Raw genomic sequence first — 22,480 nt, forward strand, 5'->3', positions numbered from 1 at the left:
TTAATCCAGTTTCTGAATGCAGATTTAAATTGGATTATGAGTATACACTGCCATATAATCCACTTTAAAGCACATAATCTGCATTCAGAAACTGGATTATTTGGCAGTGTAGATGGGGCCTTAATCAATTACTGGACTATCCTGAAATTCTGATTAGACATAAACTAATTTAATTGTCAGGACATCAGGTTGCATCAAAGTGAAGGAAGATAAACTATTTAACTCACTTGTCTCTGTCAAATGAATTATTCATTTTGCTTACTTCGTTAATTGGTCACAGATTTCATTCCAGCTGGACACTAAGAATTCAGAATGTTTATGACAGTAGCGATCAAAGTAAGACCCTCCACATGTAGTTGGACTGAGATTCTCATAGGACTCCTTGAGCCATCTCAGCAGCAGCAGTAGTGAATCCTCACTGCTGCCCAGCCATGCTAAAATGTTTTGATGCCATGAGGAAGGGGCCCAACTGTTACTCCCTCGAACAGTGTCACTGTTGATTACAACAGTGACACGGCCACCTATCTGATCCTGGAGGCTCCTCTTCCTACTATTGGGTCACTTGAGTCTGGGGAGTTCAGAGTTGCTGTTGAGACAGCTGCAGCCATATCTGCTTAGGAACTGGCTCCATCTGTCTGGTCAGACCTTAACTCGGGGTATTGAGACTCTCCTGTTCCTTCACCATTGGCTGTGCTGGTTAGGATTACTTGAAGTTGCAATCCAACATCTGGAAGGTTGGTTTTACACTGATACGTAAAGCAAGCTTGATCTGGCATCTGAGACAGCAGATCAAACCCATTTTGGAGCCCAACAGAGATTCCCTACTGCCCAGCTGTATTAAAAACAGTTCAGTGCCACCATTTCCCTCTTCCCATTCTCCTTTGTTGGTCATGCAACCTGGTAAGCAGAAAAAAGAAACTTGCCCAGGATCATGTAAGTAGCTATGTTGCTGCTATAGCCAGCAGCAAATATGGAGGAAGGTACAACCATCTTGTATCCCCTCAGGTCACCTTGATCTGGGGAATGCAAGCAGACTGTCAAGACAGCTGCATCCAATTCTGCTTAGGAAAGAGCTGCAGCTGTCTGGCTGGCTTCTAACTTAATGGACAACCTGACTCCTGCTTCAGGAGCTAGATTTCCCCTCAAATTAGATTAACCCAGGGTAAAGATCCATCAACACAGCTTTGTTCTGGATGAGAGTTTCTCAAACTGTGCTCCTCCAGATATTTTGGACTTAATCTCCCAAACTTCCTTACAACTGGTAAGCTGGCAGGGATATCTGAGAGCTGAAGTCCAAAACACCTAGAGGAGCCCACTTTGAGAAATACTCCTCTGGATTGACTTGAATCAGCCGTTAAGAGTATTTAGCCACTGCAGGTCTGATTGTCTTCTACCCAGACCTAAGTGGTTAGTGTAGATAGGGCCAAAGTCTGCATGTTTCCTAGTCCTTCCTCAACAGCTATTCTGGTGTTCTTTTGGGGGTTTTGGGGGTTTTTTAAAACTGATCTTTAGTCACTGTAGGAATTTTTTGGTGGAAAACCAAGGTTAAAATTCTATCAGTTAGATACATCTTAAGCTGACATCTTCCTGTGTTTCCCAGATGTAGATCTAGAAATTCCGATGTTAAGATACTTCTAAAAAGAACTTGTATTTTTTTAAGTACAGGTAATCTTTTCATTTGTGTTTAAAATATAGGTTTTAGACTTCTGAAAATAGACTTTTGGAAATATATATTTTGTTCCTAGTTCTAATATCATGATGAGGTGACATAAAAATAAAGGACCAAGTTCACTACTTTATATTTAATTATTTAATATTTTTACTAACAGCTGTCTTCTCTACAAAAATGGTCTGTCCTTCTGATCCAGGTTGAAAAAAAGATAGTGTGATTCATTTCCCCTATAACTGAATCTTGGTGAAGTGAAATAAAACCGAATTGAGCATTGGTTTCTTGCATAGAAGTTATGTAGGTGACTCCTTGGTCCTTCACTGAATAGTTTTCTCTGTTCTTTTGTTTTTCATCATTCCTCTGCCTTTACACACTTCTGTTTTAATAAGAACAAATAGGAAATGGAACATTTTTTTTGCAGGTCAAGGAAACATATTAGGGTTTCTTTTGTTTAGATGTAACATCAAGAAGCATTTAATTGTAACAGAATGTCTAGAGATGATGGCCACAAGCACACTGTTCTTGGCATGCACATTTTTCCAGAAGGCTGTGACATGAAAGATGTCGGTTATTATTAATATCTTTCTACAACTCTTCAATCTGTTAATCTTCTTCAGTTTGACAAACCAGGTTATTTGTAACTGAAGGCTAGAAAGCTCAAAAATTTTCTTTATAATAACCTTCTACAAACACTATTCTTACCATTTCCTTTTGAAATGTGTAGGCATGCCTTTATTTGACCTTTTTCATATGGGGAAAATGCTGATATGTATATTCTATATTATTTTCAGTCCAGAAATGAAACAAAGACTTTTTGGAAGCTTCATATTTTAAAAGACCCTTTTTTGTAGAATGCCATTAACCCAATAGAGAAAGAAGGCAAATAAAGCAAGACAATTATCAGCCAACAAGCTTGATTTTAATACATTTTAAGTCAATTCTGGAAGAATAGTTGAATGAAAAACTATGATGATAGATTCTAACTCAAACTCATCTAAACTGACACTTGATTCAGGGTTGATCCATCATGCTAGACAATAGATCAGCCCTTAAGTGTCCCAACAGGGACTTCCTCAGCTGTCCCCACCACCCGGTGGTACTATGTGTGGTTTTTCCTCTTCCTCTCCCTTCACCACAAAATGTTGTGGTCATCTCTGGACATGACACAAAACTTACCTGGTCCCCATTACTTGCCCTGATGTCAGCCAGAGTATTGGGATACCAAGGGACAGAGAGGGGAGAGGGGAGGAAATACTTTCTTTCTGTTTCCCTTCCAACTGCCCCCTGTTGTCCTGGTTGACACTTGTTTCTAGTCAAACCATGTTGTTGCTATTCCTCCTGCTGTGACAACATAAAACCTGCAGTATCTGTTCCCATGGAAAAAAAGTAAGTTATTATGTAAAATACTATTATGTATTATGAGCAGCAACTCCTCCAGTTTCTAGAGGGAAAAACTAATAAACTGTCATCAATTGCCAGACACATTCATGATGTACATATCCAGTAATGATGCATAATAATGAATCACTGGCACACATATCTCAGCTGCAGTCAGAGGTACGTTTATGATGTCTTGCATTATGGATACTATCACAGGTGAGCTCCATGCGCTAGTCATTTGTATTTTAAAATTAACAAGTAGATGAAAGAACATTCATGTATCACATTATGCCTTCTAGAGAATCAACATGGACCACTAGACAGAATGAATCTTTAAACAAGCAATGAATCTAGGAGAGTGAAATTTCCCATTTTTGTTGCTCTTCTCAGAATCTCACCTGCATTCATATTCTGTCCTATATTGAGTTTCATATAAGAATGCAAGATTTATTTTTCCTATCTCTTTCTTTTCTGCATGGAAATATGTGTGTATTTTATTTGATTTCCTCCCTAAAATCATATTTAACCCATTAGTCTTGGTGGGTACATTGCCACATTAACAACTACACTGTGTTTTTTTCCAAAAGGTATCAATTTTCAGTTATGTGCATTTTCTGCCATGTATTTTGAAAAGGAAAGACAAAAAATAAACCTGATACTTGCAATTTCATGTGCAAGTGATGGAATATCCAGATTTGGTAGCAAATACCTCCTTTTGCAATGCTCAAAATGTGTCAGTTTCATTACTGGTCTAGAAGACCACTGATTTGGTGAATCCTTTTCTATGCCAAATCTCACATGATTTCATTAATCAAATAAGTTCTAATCCATACAATGCTTTTGAAAATAGCATTTCAAATTTCATAGTAATTTGAGTTTCCTCAGTTTCATTGCATTTCAGATGCAATTAACAATGCAACATATAAGAATTGGTATGTCATTATAGAATGTATTGATTGTTTTTGCATTGGCTACTTAGTTATGAGCTATGAGCCAGTGTGGACCTTGAGATCTTCCAGGGAGGCTCTTTTCGTGCTCCCACCACCGTCTCAAGTGTGGCTGGTGGGGACGAGGGAACGAGCCTTCTCGGCAGTGGCCCCCTGGCTCTGGAATGCACTGCCAAAAGAGATCAGGCAATCCCCTACATTATCCAATTTCCGTAAGGAACTGAAGACCTGGTGGTGTTGGCAGGTTTTTGAGTAATTACATTGGACTACCGCCAATTTCTGGGCCTGAATATATTGCACAAGATTTCCTAGCCTAAAATGATACATTTTAATATATTGGGTTTATGGTTCCCGTCCCCTTGATCTGGTCATGTAAGTGTGATTTATTGTTATAATTGTACATTTTACTTTGTTTAATAATGTGTATTATGTTGTTATGTAATGTTTGTGTTGCTTTTATGACTGTAAACCACCCTGAGTCCCATTCGGGAGATAGGGCGGTATATAAATAAAGTTGTTATTATTATTATTATTATTATTATTATTATTATTATTATTATTATTATTATTATGATGATGTCTACTTTACTAGATAATGTCTCTTGAGCCAACCTTCCTACAATATATCCATTTAAGAGCCAGGAGCTGAAAAAAGGAGTTTTGTTTAGCTTCTGATCAGGGCACAAGGAGGAGTATGTTTCCATTCTTCTGTTACTGAATGAGTTGCAATAGTAAGTGCAATATAGATTCTGACTGTTAAACTTCTCATGCTGGTGAGAAGAGGTGGAACCATCATTCTGCCAGACTAGCAGTTTGAAAACATGCAAATGTGAGTATATCAATAGGTACCGCTCTAGAAAGTAATGGTGCTCCATGCAGTCATGCCGGCCACATGACCTTGGAGACATCTACGGACAACACTGGCACTTCAGATTAGAAATGGATATGACCACCAACCAACTCCGATGAGTTGGACACGACTAGACAGGGGAAAACCTTTAACTTGACCTAAAGGGGCACTTTGATCTCATAGGATTTTCAAGATAAAAAGCTTCACAAGCAGTTTATCACTGGGTTGTTGTATGTCTTTCGGGCTGTGTGGCCATGTTCCAGAAGCATTCTCTCCTGACGTTTCGCCCACATCTATGGCAGGCATCCTCAGAGGTTGTGAGGTATGGAGAAAACTAAGCAAAGAGGTTAATATATATCTGTGGAAAGTCTAGGGTGAGAGAGGTCAGTATGAATGTTGTGTAGTTAATCACTTTAATTAGCATTGAAAAGCTTATCTGCTGTCTTCTTCCTGCCTCTGGGGCATCCTTTGTTTAGAGTCGTTAACTGCCCTTGGTTGATTCATGTCTGGAAATCCTCTGTTTTCAGAGTATTGCTTTTTATTTACTGTTCTGATTTTTGAGTTTTGTAATACTGGTAGCCAGATTTTGTTCATTTTCATGGTTTCTTCCTTTCTGTTGAAGTTGTCCACATGCTTGTGGATTTCTATGGCTTCTCTGTGTAGTCTGACATGATAGTTGTTAGAATGGTCCAGCATTTTTGTGTTCTCAAATAGTATTCTGTGTCCAGGCTGGTTCATCAAATGCTCTGCTATGGCTGATTTCTCTGGTTGAATTAGTCTGCAGTGCCTTTCATGTTCTTTGACTCTTGTTTGGGCGCTGCGTTTGGTGGTCCCTATGTAGACTTGTCCACAGCTGCATGGTATCCGGTAGACTCCTGCAGAAGAGAGAGGATCCCTCTTGTCCTTCGCTGACCGTAGCATTTGTTGGATTTTCTTCGTGGGTCTGTAGATAGTTTGTAGGTTGTGCTTCTTCATCAGCTTCCCTATGCGGTCAGTAGTTCCCTTGATGTATGGTAAGGACACCTTTCCTCTGGGTGGATCTTTGTCTTGACTCTCATAGCTTGTTCTTGGCCTTGCAGCTCTTCTGATGTCTGTGGTGGAGTATCCATTGGCCTGTAGAGCAGTTAACGACTCTAAACAAAGGATGCCCCAGAGGCAGGAAGAAGACAGCAGATAAGCTTTTCAATGCTAATTAAAGTGATTAACTACATAACATTCATACTGACCTCTCTCACCCTAGACTTTCCACAGATATATATTAACCTCTTTGCTTAGTTTTCTCCATACCTCACAACCTCTGAGGATGCCTGCCATAGATGTGGGCGAAACGTCAGGAGAGAATGCTTCTGGAACATGGCCACACAGCCCGAAAGACATACAACAACCCTGTAATCCCGGCCATGAAAGCCTTCGACAACACAGTTTATCACTGTCTTCTGCAAAGTACCAATAAGTGTCAGAATGGTGTTGCTCTATTTAACATGTACACTAAGCCTATCATATATAAAGCTAGATAAGATACTGAGAAAGAGGCAATGGAGAAAGGGACATCAGCAAGATAAACAAATGATACTATACTAATAGCAATATATAACAAACACTTGACAGAACTTCTGAAGAAAGTTCAAAAAATGACCACAGATATCAATGAAAACACTGATATAGTCAAGAATTTCCTATACATTGATCTAGTCACAAATCAAAATGAAGACTGCAGTCAAGAAATCAGAAAATTAGGAAATGCAAGAACATGAAGGAAGTAGGGTAGACCCTGAAGTACATAAAATATATAGCTGAATACCAACATTAGGATTGTGATACCATTGTAGTTTCAATTTATATCTATGATTGTTAATGCAGAAAAGTGAAAAAAATGGTAAGAAGAAAATCATCTCATTTTAAATGTGGTGCCGGAGATGAGTTCTACAGATACCATGGATTGCAAAAAAAAAAAAAAAAAAAAAAAAAAAAAGACAAATCAACAGACCCTAGAACAGTGGTTCCCAACCTTTTTTTGACCAGGGACCCCTTGACCAGGGACCACTCTCCAACATTAGTACCCAAAGGGTTATGAATCAGTTTTTGGTCAACTTTCGGTGTGGTTATTTGGAGTGTTAATTCAGAAAATCACATTGGATAGAACACATCATCTCTAGTTTCTGATACAGAACATATGCCATCCAATTGTTGTCATCTGCTCGCCCACAGAAAATCTTATTTAATAATCTAGCACTGATTTTCCCCGCATATCCTGCGGACCTCATTTTAGGTCTCATGACCCACCAGTGGGCTGCAGCCCACAGGTTGGGAACCACTGTCCTAGATCAAATCAAGCTCAAATATTCCATAGAAGCCATTATAATTGCGACTGCCATGCTTTTGACATATCATGTTAAAGGAGAAGGCAGTAGGAAAGGAGGAATACTCCATTACAGATGGATAGCCTCAATCAACAAAGCCACACCCTGAGGACCTTTCCACACAGCCATATAACCCAGATTATCAAGGCAGATAATCCACAATATCTGCTTTGAACTGGATTATCTGAGTCTATATAACCCATTTCAATGTAGGTTTTATACAGCTGTGTGGAAGAGGCCTGAGTCTGCAATACCCGAGCAAGGCCTTTTACAGCATGGTGACTGGAAGATTTTTCATTCATAGGGTAGTCATAACTCAAAGTTAACCTGCAAAAATGCTGTTGCAACTGCAAAAATGTTGTTGCAGATGTGGATGCATCATTTTCTTACTATGTGGAGTTGGAATCACTTTAAGATAATTATAATTGTATTTTTATTTTTAAAAACTGTTTTTTTTTGTTTTGTTTTTTTACATTCCATAATTATAAACATAGATAGTAAGAATTGTGTGTGTGGTGTTTCAGTGAGGGAAAGTGAAAACAAAATAATGCATCCCACATTCTCCTCAGGTTATGAGTGATATTGAGACTGTGAAAGATGCCAATACAAGACACTAAAAAAAATAAAGATGGAATTTGATGCAGGAAGTACCCAGAAGCTCTAACACTTTGGAGGAGGTGTGTGGGTGGATTAGAGAGGCAGAGAAAGAGGTCATCCTAAGCTTCAGGTCTTGGAAAAAATACAGTTTCAGGTTTGGTTTAATGGCATCTCGGTTATACCATATTTCAAACTAGCCTTTGATTATGGTGAATGTAACATCTAAAATTCAGAGGGCCTACGCGGGCTGAAGTTGCACCATGATGCTGACATTTTTTAATTGGCTGGATGTCTAACTCACTTTGTATAATATGGTTTTAAGTATTATTTCTTGATTGTTTTTATTGTTCATTTTATTTTAAACTGGGGGGTTTTATGTATGTTCAATGTATTTTCCTTGGTTGTTTATTATTGTTGATGTAGTTTGATACCACTGTATGCATTACATGTTGTTTGGACTGTTGCTTTTGTGAGCTGCCCAAGTCCCCTTGGGGAGATGAGATGGGATATAAATAAATATTTATTCCTTTTTTTATTTTATTATGACACAGCAAACAAAATAGATATGCTGGATTTCGTATCACAAAATCACAAGTCGAACACTTCCCAAGTGTCTAGGACTGTGTGATGTATTTTCGGATGATGCGTGCAGATCCCAGTAGGGTGGCCTTTTGCAGTTGGCAGATTGTGATTTTGTCAATGTCTATTGTTTCCAAATGCCGGCTGAGATCTTTTGGCACGGCACCCAATGTGCCGATCACCACCGGGACCACCTGCACTGGTTTCTGTCAGAGTCTTTGAAGTTCAATCTTTTTTTCTTTTTTTTTAAATAAATGTTTTTATTGAAGAATTATATACATACGCCATAACACACAATAACAAAACAACAAATTAGACAAATGCGACATACCACATACACACAAAAAGGGGGGGATGATAGGGATTGATAAGGGGGAAAGGAGGGGAGGGAGTGGAAGACAAGAAGTGCGGGAAGGATTAAGGAATGTGAATAGTAGACACAATGGGGGGGGGGATACTTCCGATCTTTGTACGTCTGTTATTTCCATTATCAATTTTTTGATGTAATTTTCTTGATGTAGTCCTCAAGTAGAGACCAATCTGTTTCCTTCACCGCTCTTCCATTACTCTTCCTCATCAAGAAAGTTAATTTGTCCATATCTTTTATTTCAATCAATTTTCCCAGCCATGCTTCTTTTGTTGGTGCATTTTCACTTTTCCATTGCTTTGCGGCTGAGTTTTTCCTGTTGTTTTTCGTCAATGCGACTGTCACCTAGGATGGCAACATCAATGATCCAAACCTTTTTCTTTTCCACAACTGTGTGTTGTGTTCCAGAACTTTGTCAGTCTGGATTCGGAAGTCCCACAGTATCTTTGCGTGCTCATTCTCTAGTACTTTTGCAGGTTTGTGATCCCACCAGTTCTTTGCTGCTGGGAGGTGGTACTTGAGGCATAAGTTCCAATGAATCATTTGGGCCACATGGTTGTGCCTCTGTTTGTAGTCTGTCTGTACAATTTTCTTACAGCAGCTGAGGATGTGATCAATGGTTTCCTTGCACAGTCTGCATTTTGGGTCATCAGCTGATTTTTCGATCTTGGCCTTAATTGCATTTGTTCTGATGGCTTGCTCCTGGGCTGCAAGGATCAGGCCTTCTGTCTCCTTCTTCAGTGTCCCATTTGTGAGCCAGAGCCAGGTCTTCTCCTTATCAGCTTTTCCTTCAATTTTGTCAAGGAACTTTCCATGCAATGTTTTGTTGTACCAGCTGTCAGCTCTAGTTTGTAGTGTGGTTTTCTTGTACTGATATTTTGTCTGCTGTGCTTTGAGGAGTATATACTGTATATGCATTTTGAAAAGGATCTTCCTGCAAGATTTTGTACCTTATAATAATCAAAATAATGTATATACTTTCATGCAATAGTGTTTTTTGAACAATTGTACCACACAGTTATCAGAAGTCCAAATGTCAAAGGATAATTATGGGTCTGAGGTTTTGGTTTTTTTTGTTTTGTTTTTTAGATTATAGAGGGCCATATCAAATACAAATGAATCAATGTTTCTGTAGCACCTACTTCTAAAGCAATTCGGCCAAAATTAGGTATAGTAGCAGAGAAACACAAGTTTTATCCTTTAAAAACTATGGATTTTCTTCAAATATATGTATTTTATGTTTGATCAAATATATCATTATCATCTTTGTAATGACAGTCTATAACTTAACAGGCAATTAGTATGGTGGCTTGTATGATGTGGATATGAAGAGTCATAGAATGTTCTTGAACAGAATCTTTGCAGCCACACAACATTCATGTCAATCTCTCTTTTATCCTTGGCTTCATATCTCACAGAAAGGATTTACCAGGACACATATAAATTATAATTTACAGAGTGAGTCAGGACAATTGTTTTATTCATAGAAAGAAGATAACTTTGCAACAAAGCAAAAAGTGTCAGCTTCGTATTTTCATTATTTTATTATTTCCTCCATCCTCATTAATTGTGTCACATTTTCCAATAAAATATGTACACATCTGAAGACTAACCATGAAATGAAGCACATCATACCTCAAACATTCTGGGATTGTAGTAACTTTAAATTTCAATTGAGCATTCAGAAATACAGCTTCCAAAGGCAAGGTACAGGAAAAGGAATGTGCACATACCAATGTAAAAGTCCTAGATGAAAACAATTTTCAATGTCTTATTCTCTAGAATCCTAGAAATCTGGGGCTAATGGAAAATTTCATTGGAGTACAGAATTCTTATTTTGTGGGTCATGCCCTCATGCCTCACCCTTTAGCTATATTCTGAGAGACAGTCTCCACATGAACAAGAATCACTACTAACCTTCCATAAGATGTGACAATAAAAGAGGATAAGTCTAGGCTCTCATTTTGAAAACAAAATAAAACAACAAAAATAGTATGAGAGGTATCCAAACAGGGCAACTGTGCAGGGATTATCACATTGGCCCAATTAAATTATGAGTGGGCAGTGGGGTGCACTTATGTAATGGTTTGGGCATGAATAAAGACTCTGGACAACAGAGTCTGAATCACCACGCAGCAATGGAAACTGCTAGTTGAGTTTGGTTAAGTCACATTTTGTCAGCCTCAGAGAAAAGCAATGGCAAACCTCTTTTAAATAGAACTTGCCAAGAATGACGTAAGTCAGAGTAGATTTGAAGGCTTGTGAGAACAATGGAGAAGAGGAAGAGAATGGAACACTGTGAATTACACTATATCCATTTTAGTGATAGCACCCATGTTGCAGAACTTTATTCCAAGACAAATGCATTTGGCATCTTATTTACAATTTTTAAAGGGGAAGTTTTTTCCTTCGTGCATTTAATGACATTTTTATTGCTTTTTTCTGTCTTAGAATTTGCCGGGTGGCTTTTAGCTGTGCTTCTTCTTATATTTTTTCTTGTATTTATTGATGTTGTTTATTTTTATTGTTTCAGTTTTGTATTACAATCTATGTTAAGACTGCATGTCATAAAATGGGAGTAGACATCTTATAATAAAAAAGGAAGTTGATGTAGGTTTTTTTCCTGCTCTTTAGGAAGCACCAGATTTTCCAACATCTTTCCACAAATCTTCATTTCATGTTTTGAGGATAAATGGGACTCATTTATCTAAATTACCAGTAGACGTTCTAACAGCTCATCTGCACACTCAGTCCTGTTTCTGCAGTATTCATGTTTTTCTTATCCAGTTATTTACATTTAAATCCACTGACAGTAGCGTACATGATTTTTTTTTGCATGAGAATTGTAATCCTCTGGGAGAGAAAAGGGTGTCTCAAAGAATTCATCCAGTACAGCTACAGAGAAGAGCAGACACCAGGAAAAAAACAGAATTGTAAGGAGGCCTCAGATATAGTGAAATGATAGATGAAAGCCAAATTTAGACATACTTCTGAAAAAATACTGGTGACAAATTATAAAAATTTACATGATTTGCAGTAGGATTGTATCAAGAACCATATTATAGAGGACTATATTCTTTCAAATAAACCTCCCTGGGACTTTTAAAAAAAGCCATAGGTCATTTTCTTCAGGAATGCTACTGACAAGAAAAATGTTGTGGAAACTGCTTGTAACTTGTTATGCTAAGACTGCTTGTAATGTGTGTTTTGTTACCTTCATTTGAACACAAATATGGCAAGATCAGGGTTCTCAGGCGATGGGGAATTTTAATGGGGATGCTGAGAACAGAGCTCGTGTGCATTACTTTGTAAACGATTTTAGCCTTCCCACATTTGAATGGACACATTGCTAAAACTACGTATTGATCTGTAAAAAGCTCATGAAGGACAGCTACATATTTTGAGCAGTCACTGCAAATAATTAGATCTTTTCTGCACTGTAAAGCATCTATTGCCGTGGAAAGATACATGTTTTCACAGCCTTCTGTTGAAAAGTTGCTGTCTATAATGAGTTATACATCTCTTTTTATATCATGACATTTTTGTGATATATTTATATCTATTTTGCTCATTTAACACACAAATAGCACCATTTTTGGTTGGAATCATGTTGCTGAAAATAACTATGCTGGTGTACCTGGTAGTGTCAAGAGAAAAAAGCTGGTTGGTGTAATAGCTGTGAAGATTGTAAACTATTGAAAAATTAGAATGAAGCCAGCAAAACTTGTTTGTCACCAAAATCACTGCACATGCTTGGATAAAGACCAGCCGCTGGCATAGTGCACCAACAGAGTTCTGGTCATAATCTTGTCTATGATAGCAAAAACTCTATCTTGTTTTTATCAAGAAAGAGAGACAGAGGGAGGGAGAGAGAATGCTCTTCAGATAGCTTTAGCATGAGCTGTAGCTTTCCAGGTGGTATGGAAAAGGAGCCCAAGTCTGATTGATGCCTGAGCAGCTCCTGATATGAAAGATAATGTCAGGAACATCGCATAACTTATGAATGTTTAATAGTAGTGATAATAATAATATTAATAATACAGTTAAAGTATATCACCATAAGAATCAAATACATTAAATATAATGCATATGTTATAAAATACACATATTAAAATACATGGAACTAAAGAATAAAACACAATAAACATAGAATGGGATTTTAAAATTCATAGTTAAAATTGATGGGTAGACTTGCTGAAAGAGATAGGTGTCAAGAGTCAGATGCCAGTTAACAAACAAAACAGAGTTTATTCCGAAGATAAGCCAAAAATAACATAAACACAGAAAGTATCCTTGAAACACTTCACTTATCAGTGCTTCAAGAGTAGTTTGGACAAAAATAACTCAAATACAAGCCATGCTATTTTCCCATGCTGGCATTCAATAAAAACTAAAAGACGCTTCAATTCAGCTTTGGAGAACAAATAGAGTTGACTGCTAGAAAATATGCAAAATAAACGAAGGCTAGAAACCTTCCAGAAGCTGCAGAGTATAACTGAAAGTGCAAAAGCGTCTCTTGGCTTCAACCCATTTCTGAAAACAGACAGCCGGCTCTGCAGATTTAAAGGGACAGTTCCCAAAAGAAAAACAGCAAACTGGCTTGAAAACAAACAAACTAGAAGAGCAGTAAAACTGCTTCCACGGTGCAGATAAAGCCGAGAGCTTCAAAGGGATGATGAATAGCCGTCGTCAGAAGAATCCAAGGTCAGGTTAGGAGGCAGCAGCAAATTCCGAAAGGCAAACCAGTAGTCAGAAGCCGGGAGTAGTCGTCAGTCAGAGGGCGTAGACAGAAGCCAGGTCAAATTCAATCCAAAGTCCGAAGAGGGTGCAGTCATCCAAACCAGGTCCACGATAAGACACAGCGAGAGCCAAGCCAGATGGTATCAGCAGCTAGAAATAGTAATCAGAATGCAGTCCAGGGAAACCCACACAGTTCCATCCCTCTGCTGCAGAGCAGTCCCAGATAACTTACATCCGAATCACAGTCCAAGTCCAGTCTTCACGGAAACACAGAGATCCCAATGGCGCCTCAGCAACACCTTGCCACACGCAAAGTGCAGTGGCCAAACATTCCCATTTTATTCCCCTTCCTCCTGGGTGACCAAACACTCACACCTAAACACCAGGTGTCCCAAATCTACTCAGAGTCCAAACTCCACACAGCTAGAGCTCGTGGATCCGGAGTACCTAGCAATTCATCGGAGTCCCAATCATCCTGCCCACACTTAGCCCCATGAACACTTAAAGAACCATCCTCCCTTCTCCAAGCATCCCAAGTGGGATCAGCTCCTGCAGAAACCCCAGGTTCAGTAGTATCCATAGGCCCCAAATCCCCAGACATCTCCGGTGGCTGTGCCCATTCAGTGCCCGCTTCCCCAGCCACCACCTGTTCCTCAGCATCCATTTCCCCAAACTCCCCATCTGAATCTTCCTCAGAAGATCCCCCATATAGCTCTCTAAGTCGCTTCCTGCGCAACTCCTCCAGTGAACCCTCATCACAAGGGTTTTTTCTTCCTCTTCGAATCCCATCACCATCAACCATAATCCCCGAAGGCGCAGTCACAACAATAGGTCTTTAGTTGTATTTTAAATGGGTGATGACTGCCAGTCAGATTCTGGCTGCCTGGAGTAATGTCCAGGGCAGATTCTACAGGTGTAGGTGATCCTGCAGGTAACCTTGATGCAAACCAGGTAGGGCTTTCAAGGTAAAAACCAACAGTAGTTGGCAAACAGTGGAGTGACTTTAATATGGGTGTAATGTGCTCACTTCTAGATGTTATTGTAACTTGCCTGGCAGCTGTGTTTTGAACTAATTGGAATTTCCAAACTTTGTACAGAGTTGTCTTTATATTAAGCACATTGAAGAAGTCCAACCCTGAGGTTACCAGCATATGCACTAAGCTTAAAGTCCAGCAGATAAAACTAGGAAAACAGAAATGCTTCAAGAGGTATTGACATTGAATTCAGAGTTCTATTTACATTGTCAAGTTCCTGCTATTCAGACTGGAAAGGATGCATATAAGAAAAGTGGAATGGAGGATATTAAGACTGGTACCAGTGTGTGCAACCTTGTGTACCCTATATACATTTATCTGACCACCACATAATGTATGGATGCTTAACTGTGCAGAAGCAATAGTTGTACAAGGAACACCAATTATTTATTTCATGCATCAAGGAAATTGTGAAATTTGGGTGGGCAGAAATGATCTATTCTGAAAGGAAAGTTCCTGTTCCAATCAGTTGATCAGGGTGTCCTGTATTTCAGAACTAAATATATAGTATCATTTTGAGTGAGTGAAATTGAGGCTTTGTTTCAATCTCTTACTGAGCTTCAACTGACATAAATTGAGTCAGATTTCTGCCAGTAGTGTCAAATAGCTCTCAATGAGATTCATAGGAAACACTAGAGATAAGATTTCAACAGCAGAGTCCACACAGATAACTATTGCAAACTTTGAAGTTCATCATATCTGCCATTCATTATTGTGGTCATATAAACCTTTTGAGCAGCTATTGTTCTCCACAGTGTTTAAACAGAATGTATTGGAAAGAAGGTTATTGAAATCACAATCAGACATAATAACAAACCTGCTACAGAAGAACACCAAGGTTATTATAGCAGATGTTATGAAAAATTCAGAATGGGCCAAGCCTATATAATTTCCTCCTGCTGCTAGGTGTGTGCCTAGCAATAACAGAAGATAAAAAAGTTATATGATCACATACAAAAATGCAAGAAATGTTTAGATTAAATCTACCATTTTACAAAACAATAATTCTGGCTCAACACTGTATACCCATAGATGTTATTCCTTTTATTTTAAATGTAGTTAATTTTTTGTTTAGTACCTATGCTTTAAAATAATTGTTTAATTCTTCGGAGTTAAGATGTTAGCATTAAAAACATTTCCATGCCTATATTCACTAAAGATTCAATTGCATTTTTCTCTTTAGGAGTTTGAGTACAGCACCTAATTATTTATTTTATTTACAGCATTTCTGTAAATAGATACGGGGAACGCCGTGGATATAACTTATCTGGATTTCAGTAAGGCCTTCGACAAGGTCCCCCATGACCTTCTAGCAAACAAGCTAGTCAAATGTGAGCTATACAAAACTACGGTTATGGAGGATCTGTAATTGGTTAAGCGAACGAACCCAAAGGATGCTCACCAATTGTCACAACCCAGGCTGCAGAGCACCAATAACCATACACAGAGGCCAGAATCTATCTAATATCTTTATTAAGGAAATATATAAAGTTAATAAAAGCAAGTGTATGAAATAGTCCAGAAGTAGACCTTTCAGGAAAGGTCAAAATTAGTCCAAGAAAACAATGTCCAATATGAAATATTAAGGTCCAAAGTTGTAATCCAATAACCGAAACACTCACTTTGCCAGGCAAAGTGAGGGGAGATGACAAGGTCCTTTAGTCCATGAACTTGAGCAGGGCTAGGAAATAACTTGAAACAAGGCTTGATACAAGGCAACAAGGAACGAGGAGCGAGAACAAGATCCGTGGAATTACTTGGCAAAATCCGGAAAACAAGGCAAGGCTGAGTCCTGGAAAACAAGGCAAGGTCCGTGGAGGTAAACAAAGCTGGAAACGGGAGCGAAGGCTTGGAATCAGGAACAAGGCTTGAAACAGGAACGAGGCTTGGAAACGGAGCGCGCTGTCCACACACAACTTACTCCAGTAGCTGACGAATTGACTCCGCAAGATCCCTTTGTGGGTAAAACACCTAAATAGGGTCTAGTTTTCCCCACCAAAGAACAGTTCACTGGGGAACCAGAAACGAAAGCTAATCTCTGAGTCCAGATGCATGACTCCTTAAAGTTTCTCATGGAAAACAGGCTTAATCAGCTAAATTCTTAGCAGCTATCCTAGCACTCCTGCGAGAGGCCGCTTGAACTCCTCTCTGTTGTTTACAAAACTCGTGGCGAGAAAACACAGGAGATTTAGGCTCAGGGCTTGTTTGACAGACTTCTGGAAGACAAATCTCTTGCAGGTGCAAGGTTCCCAAATCTGGCTGGGAAGGTTCCAATTCTGACTGAGACGGTGAAAAACCCAAGTTCTCCTCTTCATCTGGGACTACAGTGCCATGAATGGGACTACATGGCCCATGACTCATCACACTATCCCCCTCCTCAAGCCCCCTCTCAAACTGGGACTCTCTCCCCGAGGCGCGAGGCCGCGGCTTGGCGGGATAGGTCTGATGGAAGCGGCGGGTTAGATCAGGAGCATGGACTGTGGAAGCGTCTTCCCAAGAGCGTTCCTCGGGGCCAAAACCCACCCAGTCAATGAGATATTGTAGGCGGCGGCGGTGAAAGCGAGAATCCAAAATGTCCTGAACCTCAAACTCCTCCTCTCCATCTACCCAAACAGGAGGGGGGGCCGGCCGGTCTGTATCAGGGCGCACACCATCCGCCGGAAGGAGTAGGGAGCGATGGAACACTGGATGAATGCGCATTGAGCGCGGAAGTTGGAGTTTGAAAGTCACGGGGTTAAGTTGCGCCACCACTGGATAGGGGCCAATGAAACGGGCATCTAACTTCCGGCAAGGGCGATGGGAGGGCAAAAAGCGGGTGGACAGAAGAACCCGGTCTCCTACCTTGATTTCGGGGCCCGGCTGGCGATCTTTGTCCGCGTGACGTTTATAGTCCTCCTTGGCTTGGTTTAGTTGCTGGAGCAAGAGTTGTTGCACCGCTGTGAGTTCCTGCAGCCAGTCCTCTGCTGCGGGAACTTCTGAGGTTTCAATGACAGGAGGAAAGAAACGTGGATGGAAGCCGTAGTTTGCAAAGAACGGGGTTTCTTTAGTAGAAGCCTGGACCCCATTGTTGTAGGCAAACTCTGACAACGATAACAGGGAAGCCCAATTGTCCTGTTGGTAGTTCACATAACAGCGAAGGTATTGTTCCAAAGTGGCATTGGTGGGCTCAGTTTGCCCATCTGTTTGGGGATGGTGAGCCGAAGATAAACGAGAGTCTATGCCCAATAGTTTTTGTAGTGCTTTCCAGAAACGAGAGGTGAATTGGGACCCACGGTCTGTGACCAAACTCTTGGGCAATCCATGCAATCTGAAAACATGTTGGAGGAATATATCTGCAGTCTCTTTGGCCGTGGGAAGGCCTTCACAGGGAATGAAATGGGCTAACTTGGTGAAAAGGTCCACCACCACTAGGATTGTGGTGAATCCACAGGAAGGTGGTAGATCAGTGATAAAATCCGCAGAGATTATTTCCCATGGGTGGGATGGGGTAGGGAGGGGATGCAGAAGCCCTGAGGGCTTCTCCCTTCTTGTCTTGGAGCGCTGGCATACTGGGCAGGTGTTGACATATTTTTCCACATCCTTGCGGATCTTGGGCCACCAGAAATCTCTTAGGATCAAATGCATAGTTTTGAATAGTCCGAAATGCCCTGCTGGCTTGCAGTCATGACACAGACGAAGTGCCTTTTCTCTGCCCGGTCCCGGGGGGATGTAAACATGATTTCTATAGCAAAGTAGCCCATCCTTAAGCGAAAAGGGAAAATGTAGTCCTTGGCGAAGTTGGTCCTGTGCCCAGGCATCTACTTGCTGGCTGGCCCTGATTTCCTGAGCACAAAGGGGCCCTGGAGTAGAGGGAGTTGATTCAATGGGAGTGGATTTGGTGTTTCCCACTGTGAGCATGGCAAAGTTCTCGGGTTGTAGCAGCTGAGATTCAAAGGTCTCCTTGCGCCCTGCAGCGTATTCCGGTTTCCGTGACAGAGCATCTGCTTGCTTGGTCTGGGCTGGGGTTACATAATGAATTTGGAAGTTAAAACGTTCAAAGAATAAAGCCCAGCGTTGTTGCCTCTGGTTTAGCTTGCGGGCAGTTCTTAGATGCTCTAGATTCCGATGATCAGTATGGACTTCAATGGGAAATTTGGCCCCTTCTAACCAATGTCTCCAAGTTTCAAAGGCTGCCTTTATGGCCAATAGTTCCTTTTCCCAAATGGTGTAGTTTCTCTCTGGTGCGGTCAATTGACGGGAATAAAAGGCACAAGGATGAAGATGATCTCCCACCGGTTGTAGGAGTACAGCCCCAATTGCCACATCGGAGGCGTCCGCCTGCACGACAAAAAGGGTTTCAGGATCTGGATGCTGAAGGATTGGCTGGGACGTGAATAATTTCTTTAGTTGCTGGAACCCTTTCTCTGCTTGATCTGTCCAGCGGAAGGGCTGTTTCCCACGGATGCAGCTGGTGATTGGGTCAGACCAGCGGGCAAAGTCTGGAATGAACTTGCGATAGTAGTTCGCGAACCCCAAGAATCGTTGCACCTCTTTCTTGTTGGTGGGCGCCCGCCATTCCAATACTGCTGAAACCTTTGCCGGGTCCATGGAGAGCCCTAGTGGCGAGACGCGGTACCCCAGGAAATCTACCTCTTGTAGATCAAAAGCACATTTTTCCAGCTTGGCATAAAGTCCATGATCCCGCAATCGTTGTAACACCATTCTGACGTGGTTCTCATGTTCTGATTGTGATCTAGAAAACACCAAAAAATCGTCCAGGTAGATGATCAAGAACCGATCTAGATAATCCTGAAAGATGTCATTGACAAAATGTTGGAACGTTGCGGGAGCTCCACATAATCCATAATTCATAACTCGGGACTCGAATAATCCGAATTTAGTCTGGAAGGCGGTCTTCCACTCGTCCCCTTCTCTGATGCGAACTAGATTATACGCCCCCCGAAGATCCAGCTTGGTGTAGACCTTGGCTCCTCGAAGTCGGTCTAGTAGGTCCGAGATTAAGGGCAGGGGATAGCTGTTCCGCTTAGTGATATTGTTCAATGCTCTATAGTCCACCACCAAGCGTAATTCCCCTGATTTCTTTTTCACAAACATCACTGGGGAAGCGGCTGGGGATTGAGAGGGTCTGATGAATCCCTTGCGAAGGTTTGACTCTATAAACTCCCTGAGAGCTTCTTGCTCCGGTTCAGTCAGGGAGTAGAGATGTCCTCGCGGAATCGGGGCCCCCTCCACCAAGTCAATGGCACAGTCATAAGGTCTATGTGGGGGTAATCTCTCGGCCTCTTTTTCATTGAATACATCCCAATATTCTGAGTACTTCTTGGGCAAGGTGATAATGGGTTCAGTGTCTGTGGCATGGCAGACCTTGGCTACAAGGCAATGATTTTGGCAATATGTTGAAGCAAACTGCAGTTCTCTGTTGGACCAGGAGATGCTTGGGTCGTGAAGTGTCAGCCATGGAATTCCCAAAATCACAGGGAAATGGGGAACCTCGGTAACAAAGAAGGAAATCTCTTCCATATGTTCCCTTATCCACATTCTGGTGGGTTCCGACCACTGGCTTACGGGACCCGTCTTGAGGGGGCGGCCATCGATGGCTTGCACCACACGGGCATTCTTGAAGTCATGGTATTGTAATCCCAGAGAGTCGGCATACTCTCTATCAATGAAATTGTTTGTGGCTCCTGAGTCTATCATGGCATGGACCATGACTGGCCCCTTTTTTGCTGACCACAAGGTGACCACTAGAAGAAATAGGACCCCGGTTGGCGGCTCTTGAGTGGGTTTTTTGACCGGGTTGGCGAGCCTCTCTACGCCCGGTCGCTGGCTTCCCCCGCCGGCTGTGCGCCAGCCGCCTCAGACGCCTTCGTCTCCGTGGAGGACACCGCCGCCAGACGGGCGGCGGGCTTCCCTTTGGCTGGGCACTCTCTGGCGAAGTGGCCCCCGTTTCCGCAGTACCAACAGAGATTTAGGCGTTGGCGGCGGGCCTTCTCGGCGGCATCTAACCTGGGACGCACATTGCCCAACTGCATCGGCACCTCCTCGCTCCCCCTGGGGTATGGGGCTGGTGGTGGGGGTCTCCATACTGGACGCGGCTGGACGCTGGTGGGAGCGGGAGGTTTCACCCCAGCTCTACCGCTCTGGCCTCGGACCCATTGTTTTCTGTTGGCAAGCATGACTTCAGCTCGTAAACATTGATCAATGAGTGCTTCAAGAGAGTGGGGGGGATCCACCTTGGAAATTTCCTCCAACATCTCGATGTTGAGACCCTCCCGAAATTGTCCTCTGAGGGCTATATCATTCCATCCGGTGCTGTGGGCCAGCACTCGGAACTCGGCTATGTACTGGGACAAGGGTCTGTCCCCCTGAGAGAGGCGCCGGAGTTTATGGCCGGCTGCCTCCAAATTGTCTTCGATCCCCCAAGTCGCCTTAATGTGATCCAAGAAGTGTTGCGCTGATCTTAGGTGTGGGGAAACTTGGTCGAACAGTGCCGTCGCCCAGTTGGCCGCTGGCCCGTCTAAAAGGCTGTAGATCCACGCCACTTTGATGTCTTCTTGGGGAAACTCGGCATTGCGGGCCTCTAGATAAGCCTGGCATTGGCGACGGAAAACATGAACCTTAGAAGCTTCTCCAGAAAACTTGGTTGGCAACGCCAGGGCCGGGAGACGGATTCCACGTTCCTTCAATCCCTTTATTTCTCCCTCCTGCGCATTGAGCTTATCACGGATGTAATCTACTTCCTCCTTGTCGATGGTGTAGCTGAGTGGCTGGCCTCCCGGTCCGGCTCCGGTAGACATTCTGGCCTAGGTTAATTGGTGCTTAGGGTGGCGGAGTCAAACTGTCACAACCCAGGCTGCAGAGCACCAATAACCATACACAGAGGCCAGAATCTATCTAATATCTTTATTAAGGAAATATATAAAGTTAATAAAAGCAAGTGTATGAAATAGTCCAGAAGTAGACCTTTCAGGAAAGGTCAAAATTAGTCCAAGAAAACAATGTCCAATATGAAATATTAAGGTCCAAAGTTGTAATCCAATAACCGAAACACTCACTTTGCCAGGCAAAGTGAGGGGAGATGACAAGGTCCTTTAGTCCATGAACTTGAGCAGGGCTAGGAAATAACTTGAAACAAGGCTTGATACAAGGCAACAAGGAACGAGGAGCGAGAACAAGATCCGTGGAATTACTTGGCAAAATCCGGAAAACAAGGCAAGGCTGAGTCCTGGAAAACAAGGCAAGGTCCGTGGAGGTAAACAAAGCTGGAAACGGGAGCGAAGGCTTGGAATCAGGAACAAGGCTTGAAACAGGAACGAGGCTTGGAAACGGAGCACGCTGTCCACACACAACTTACTCCAGTAGCTGACGAATTGACTCCGCAAGATCCCTTTGTGGGTAAAACACCTAAATAGGGTCTAGTTTTCCCCACCAAAGAACAGTTCACTGGGGAACCAGAAACGAAAGCTAATCTCTGAGTCCAGATGCATGACTCCTTAAAGTTTCTCATGGAAAACAGGCTTAATCAGCTAAATTCTTAGCAGCTATCCTAGCACTCCTGCGAGAGGCCGCTTGAACTCCTCTCTGTTGTTTACAAAACTCGTGGCGAGAAAACACAGGAGATTTAGGCTCAGGGCTTGTTTGACAGACTTCTGGAAGACAAATCTCTTGCAGGTGCAAGGTTCCCAAATCTGGCTGGGAAGGTTCCAATTCTGACTGAGACGGTGAAAAACCCAAGTTCTCCTCTTCATCTGGGACTACAGTGCCATGAATGGGACTACATGGCCCATGACTCATCACACCAATGTAGCGTTTTCATCTTGGAAAGAAGTCATGAGTGGAATGCCACAGGGTTTCATCCTGGGCCCGGTTCTGTTCAACATCTTTATTAACAACTTAGACGAAGGGTTAGAAGGCACGATCATCAGGTTTGCAGACGACACCAAACTGGGAGGGATAG

Source organism: Anolis carolinensis, chromosome 5, assembly GCF_035594765.1.
Source record: "Anolis carolinensis isolate JA03-04 chromosome 5, rAnoCar3.1.pri, whole genome shotgun sequence".
NCBI classification, from domain to species: domain Eukaryota; kingdom Metazoa; phylum Chordata; class Lepidosauria; order Squamata; family Dactyloidae; genus Anolis; species Anolis carolinensis.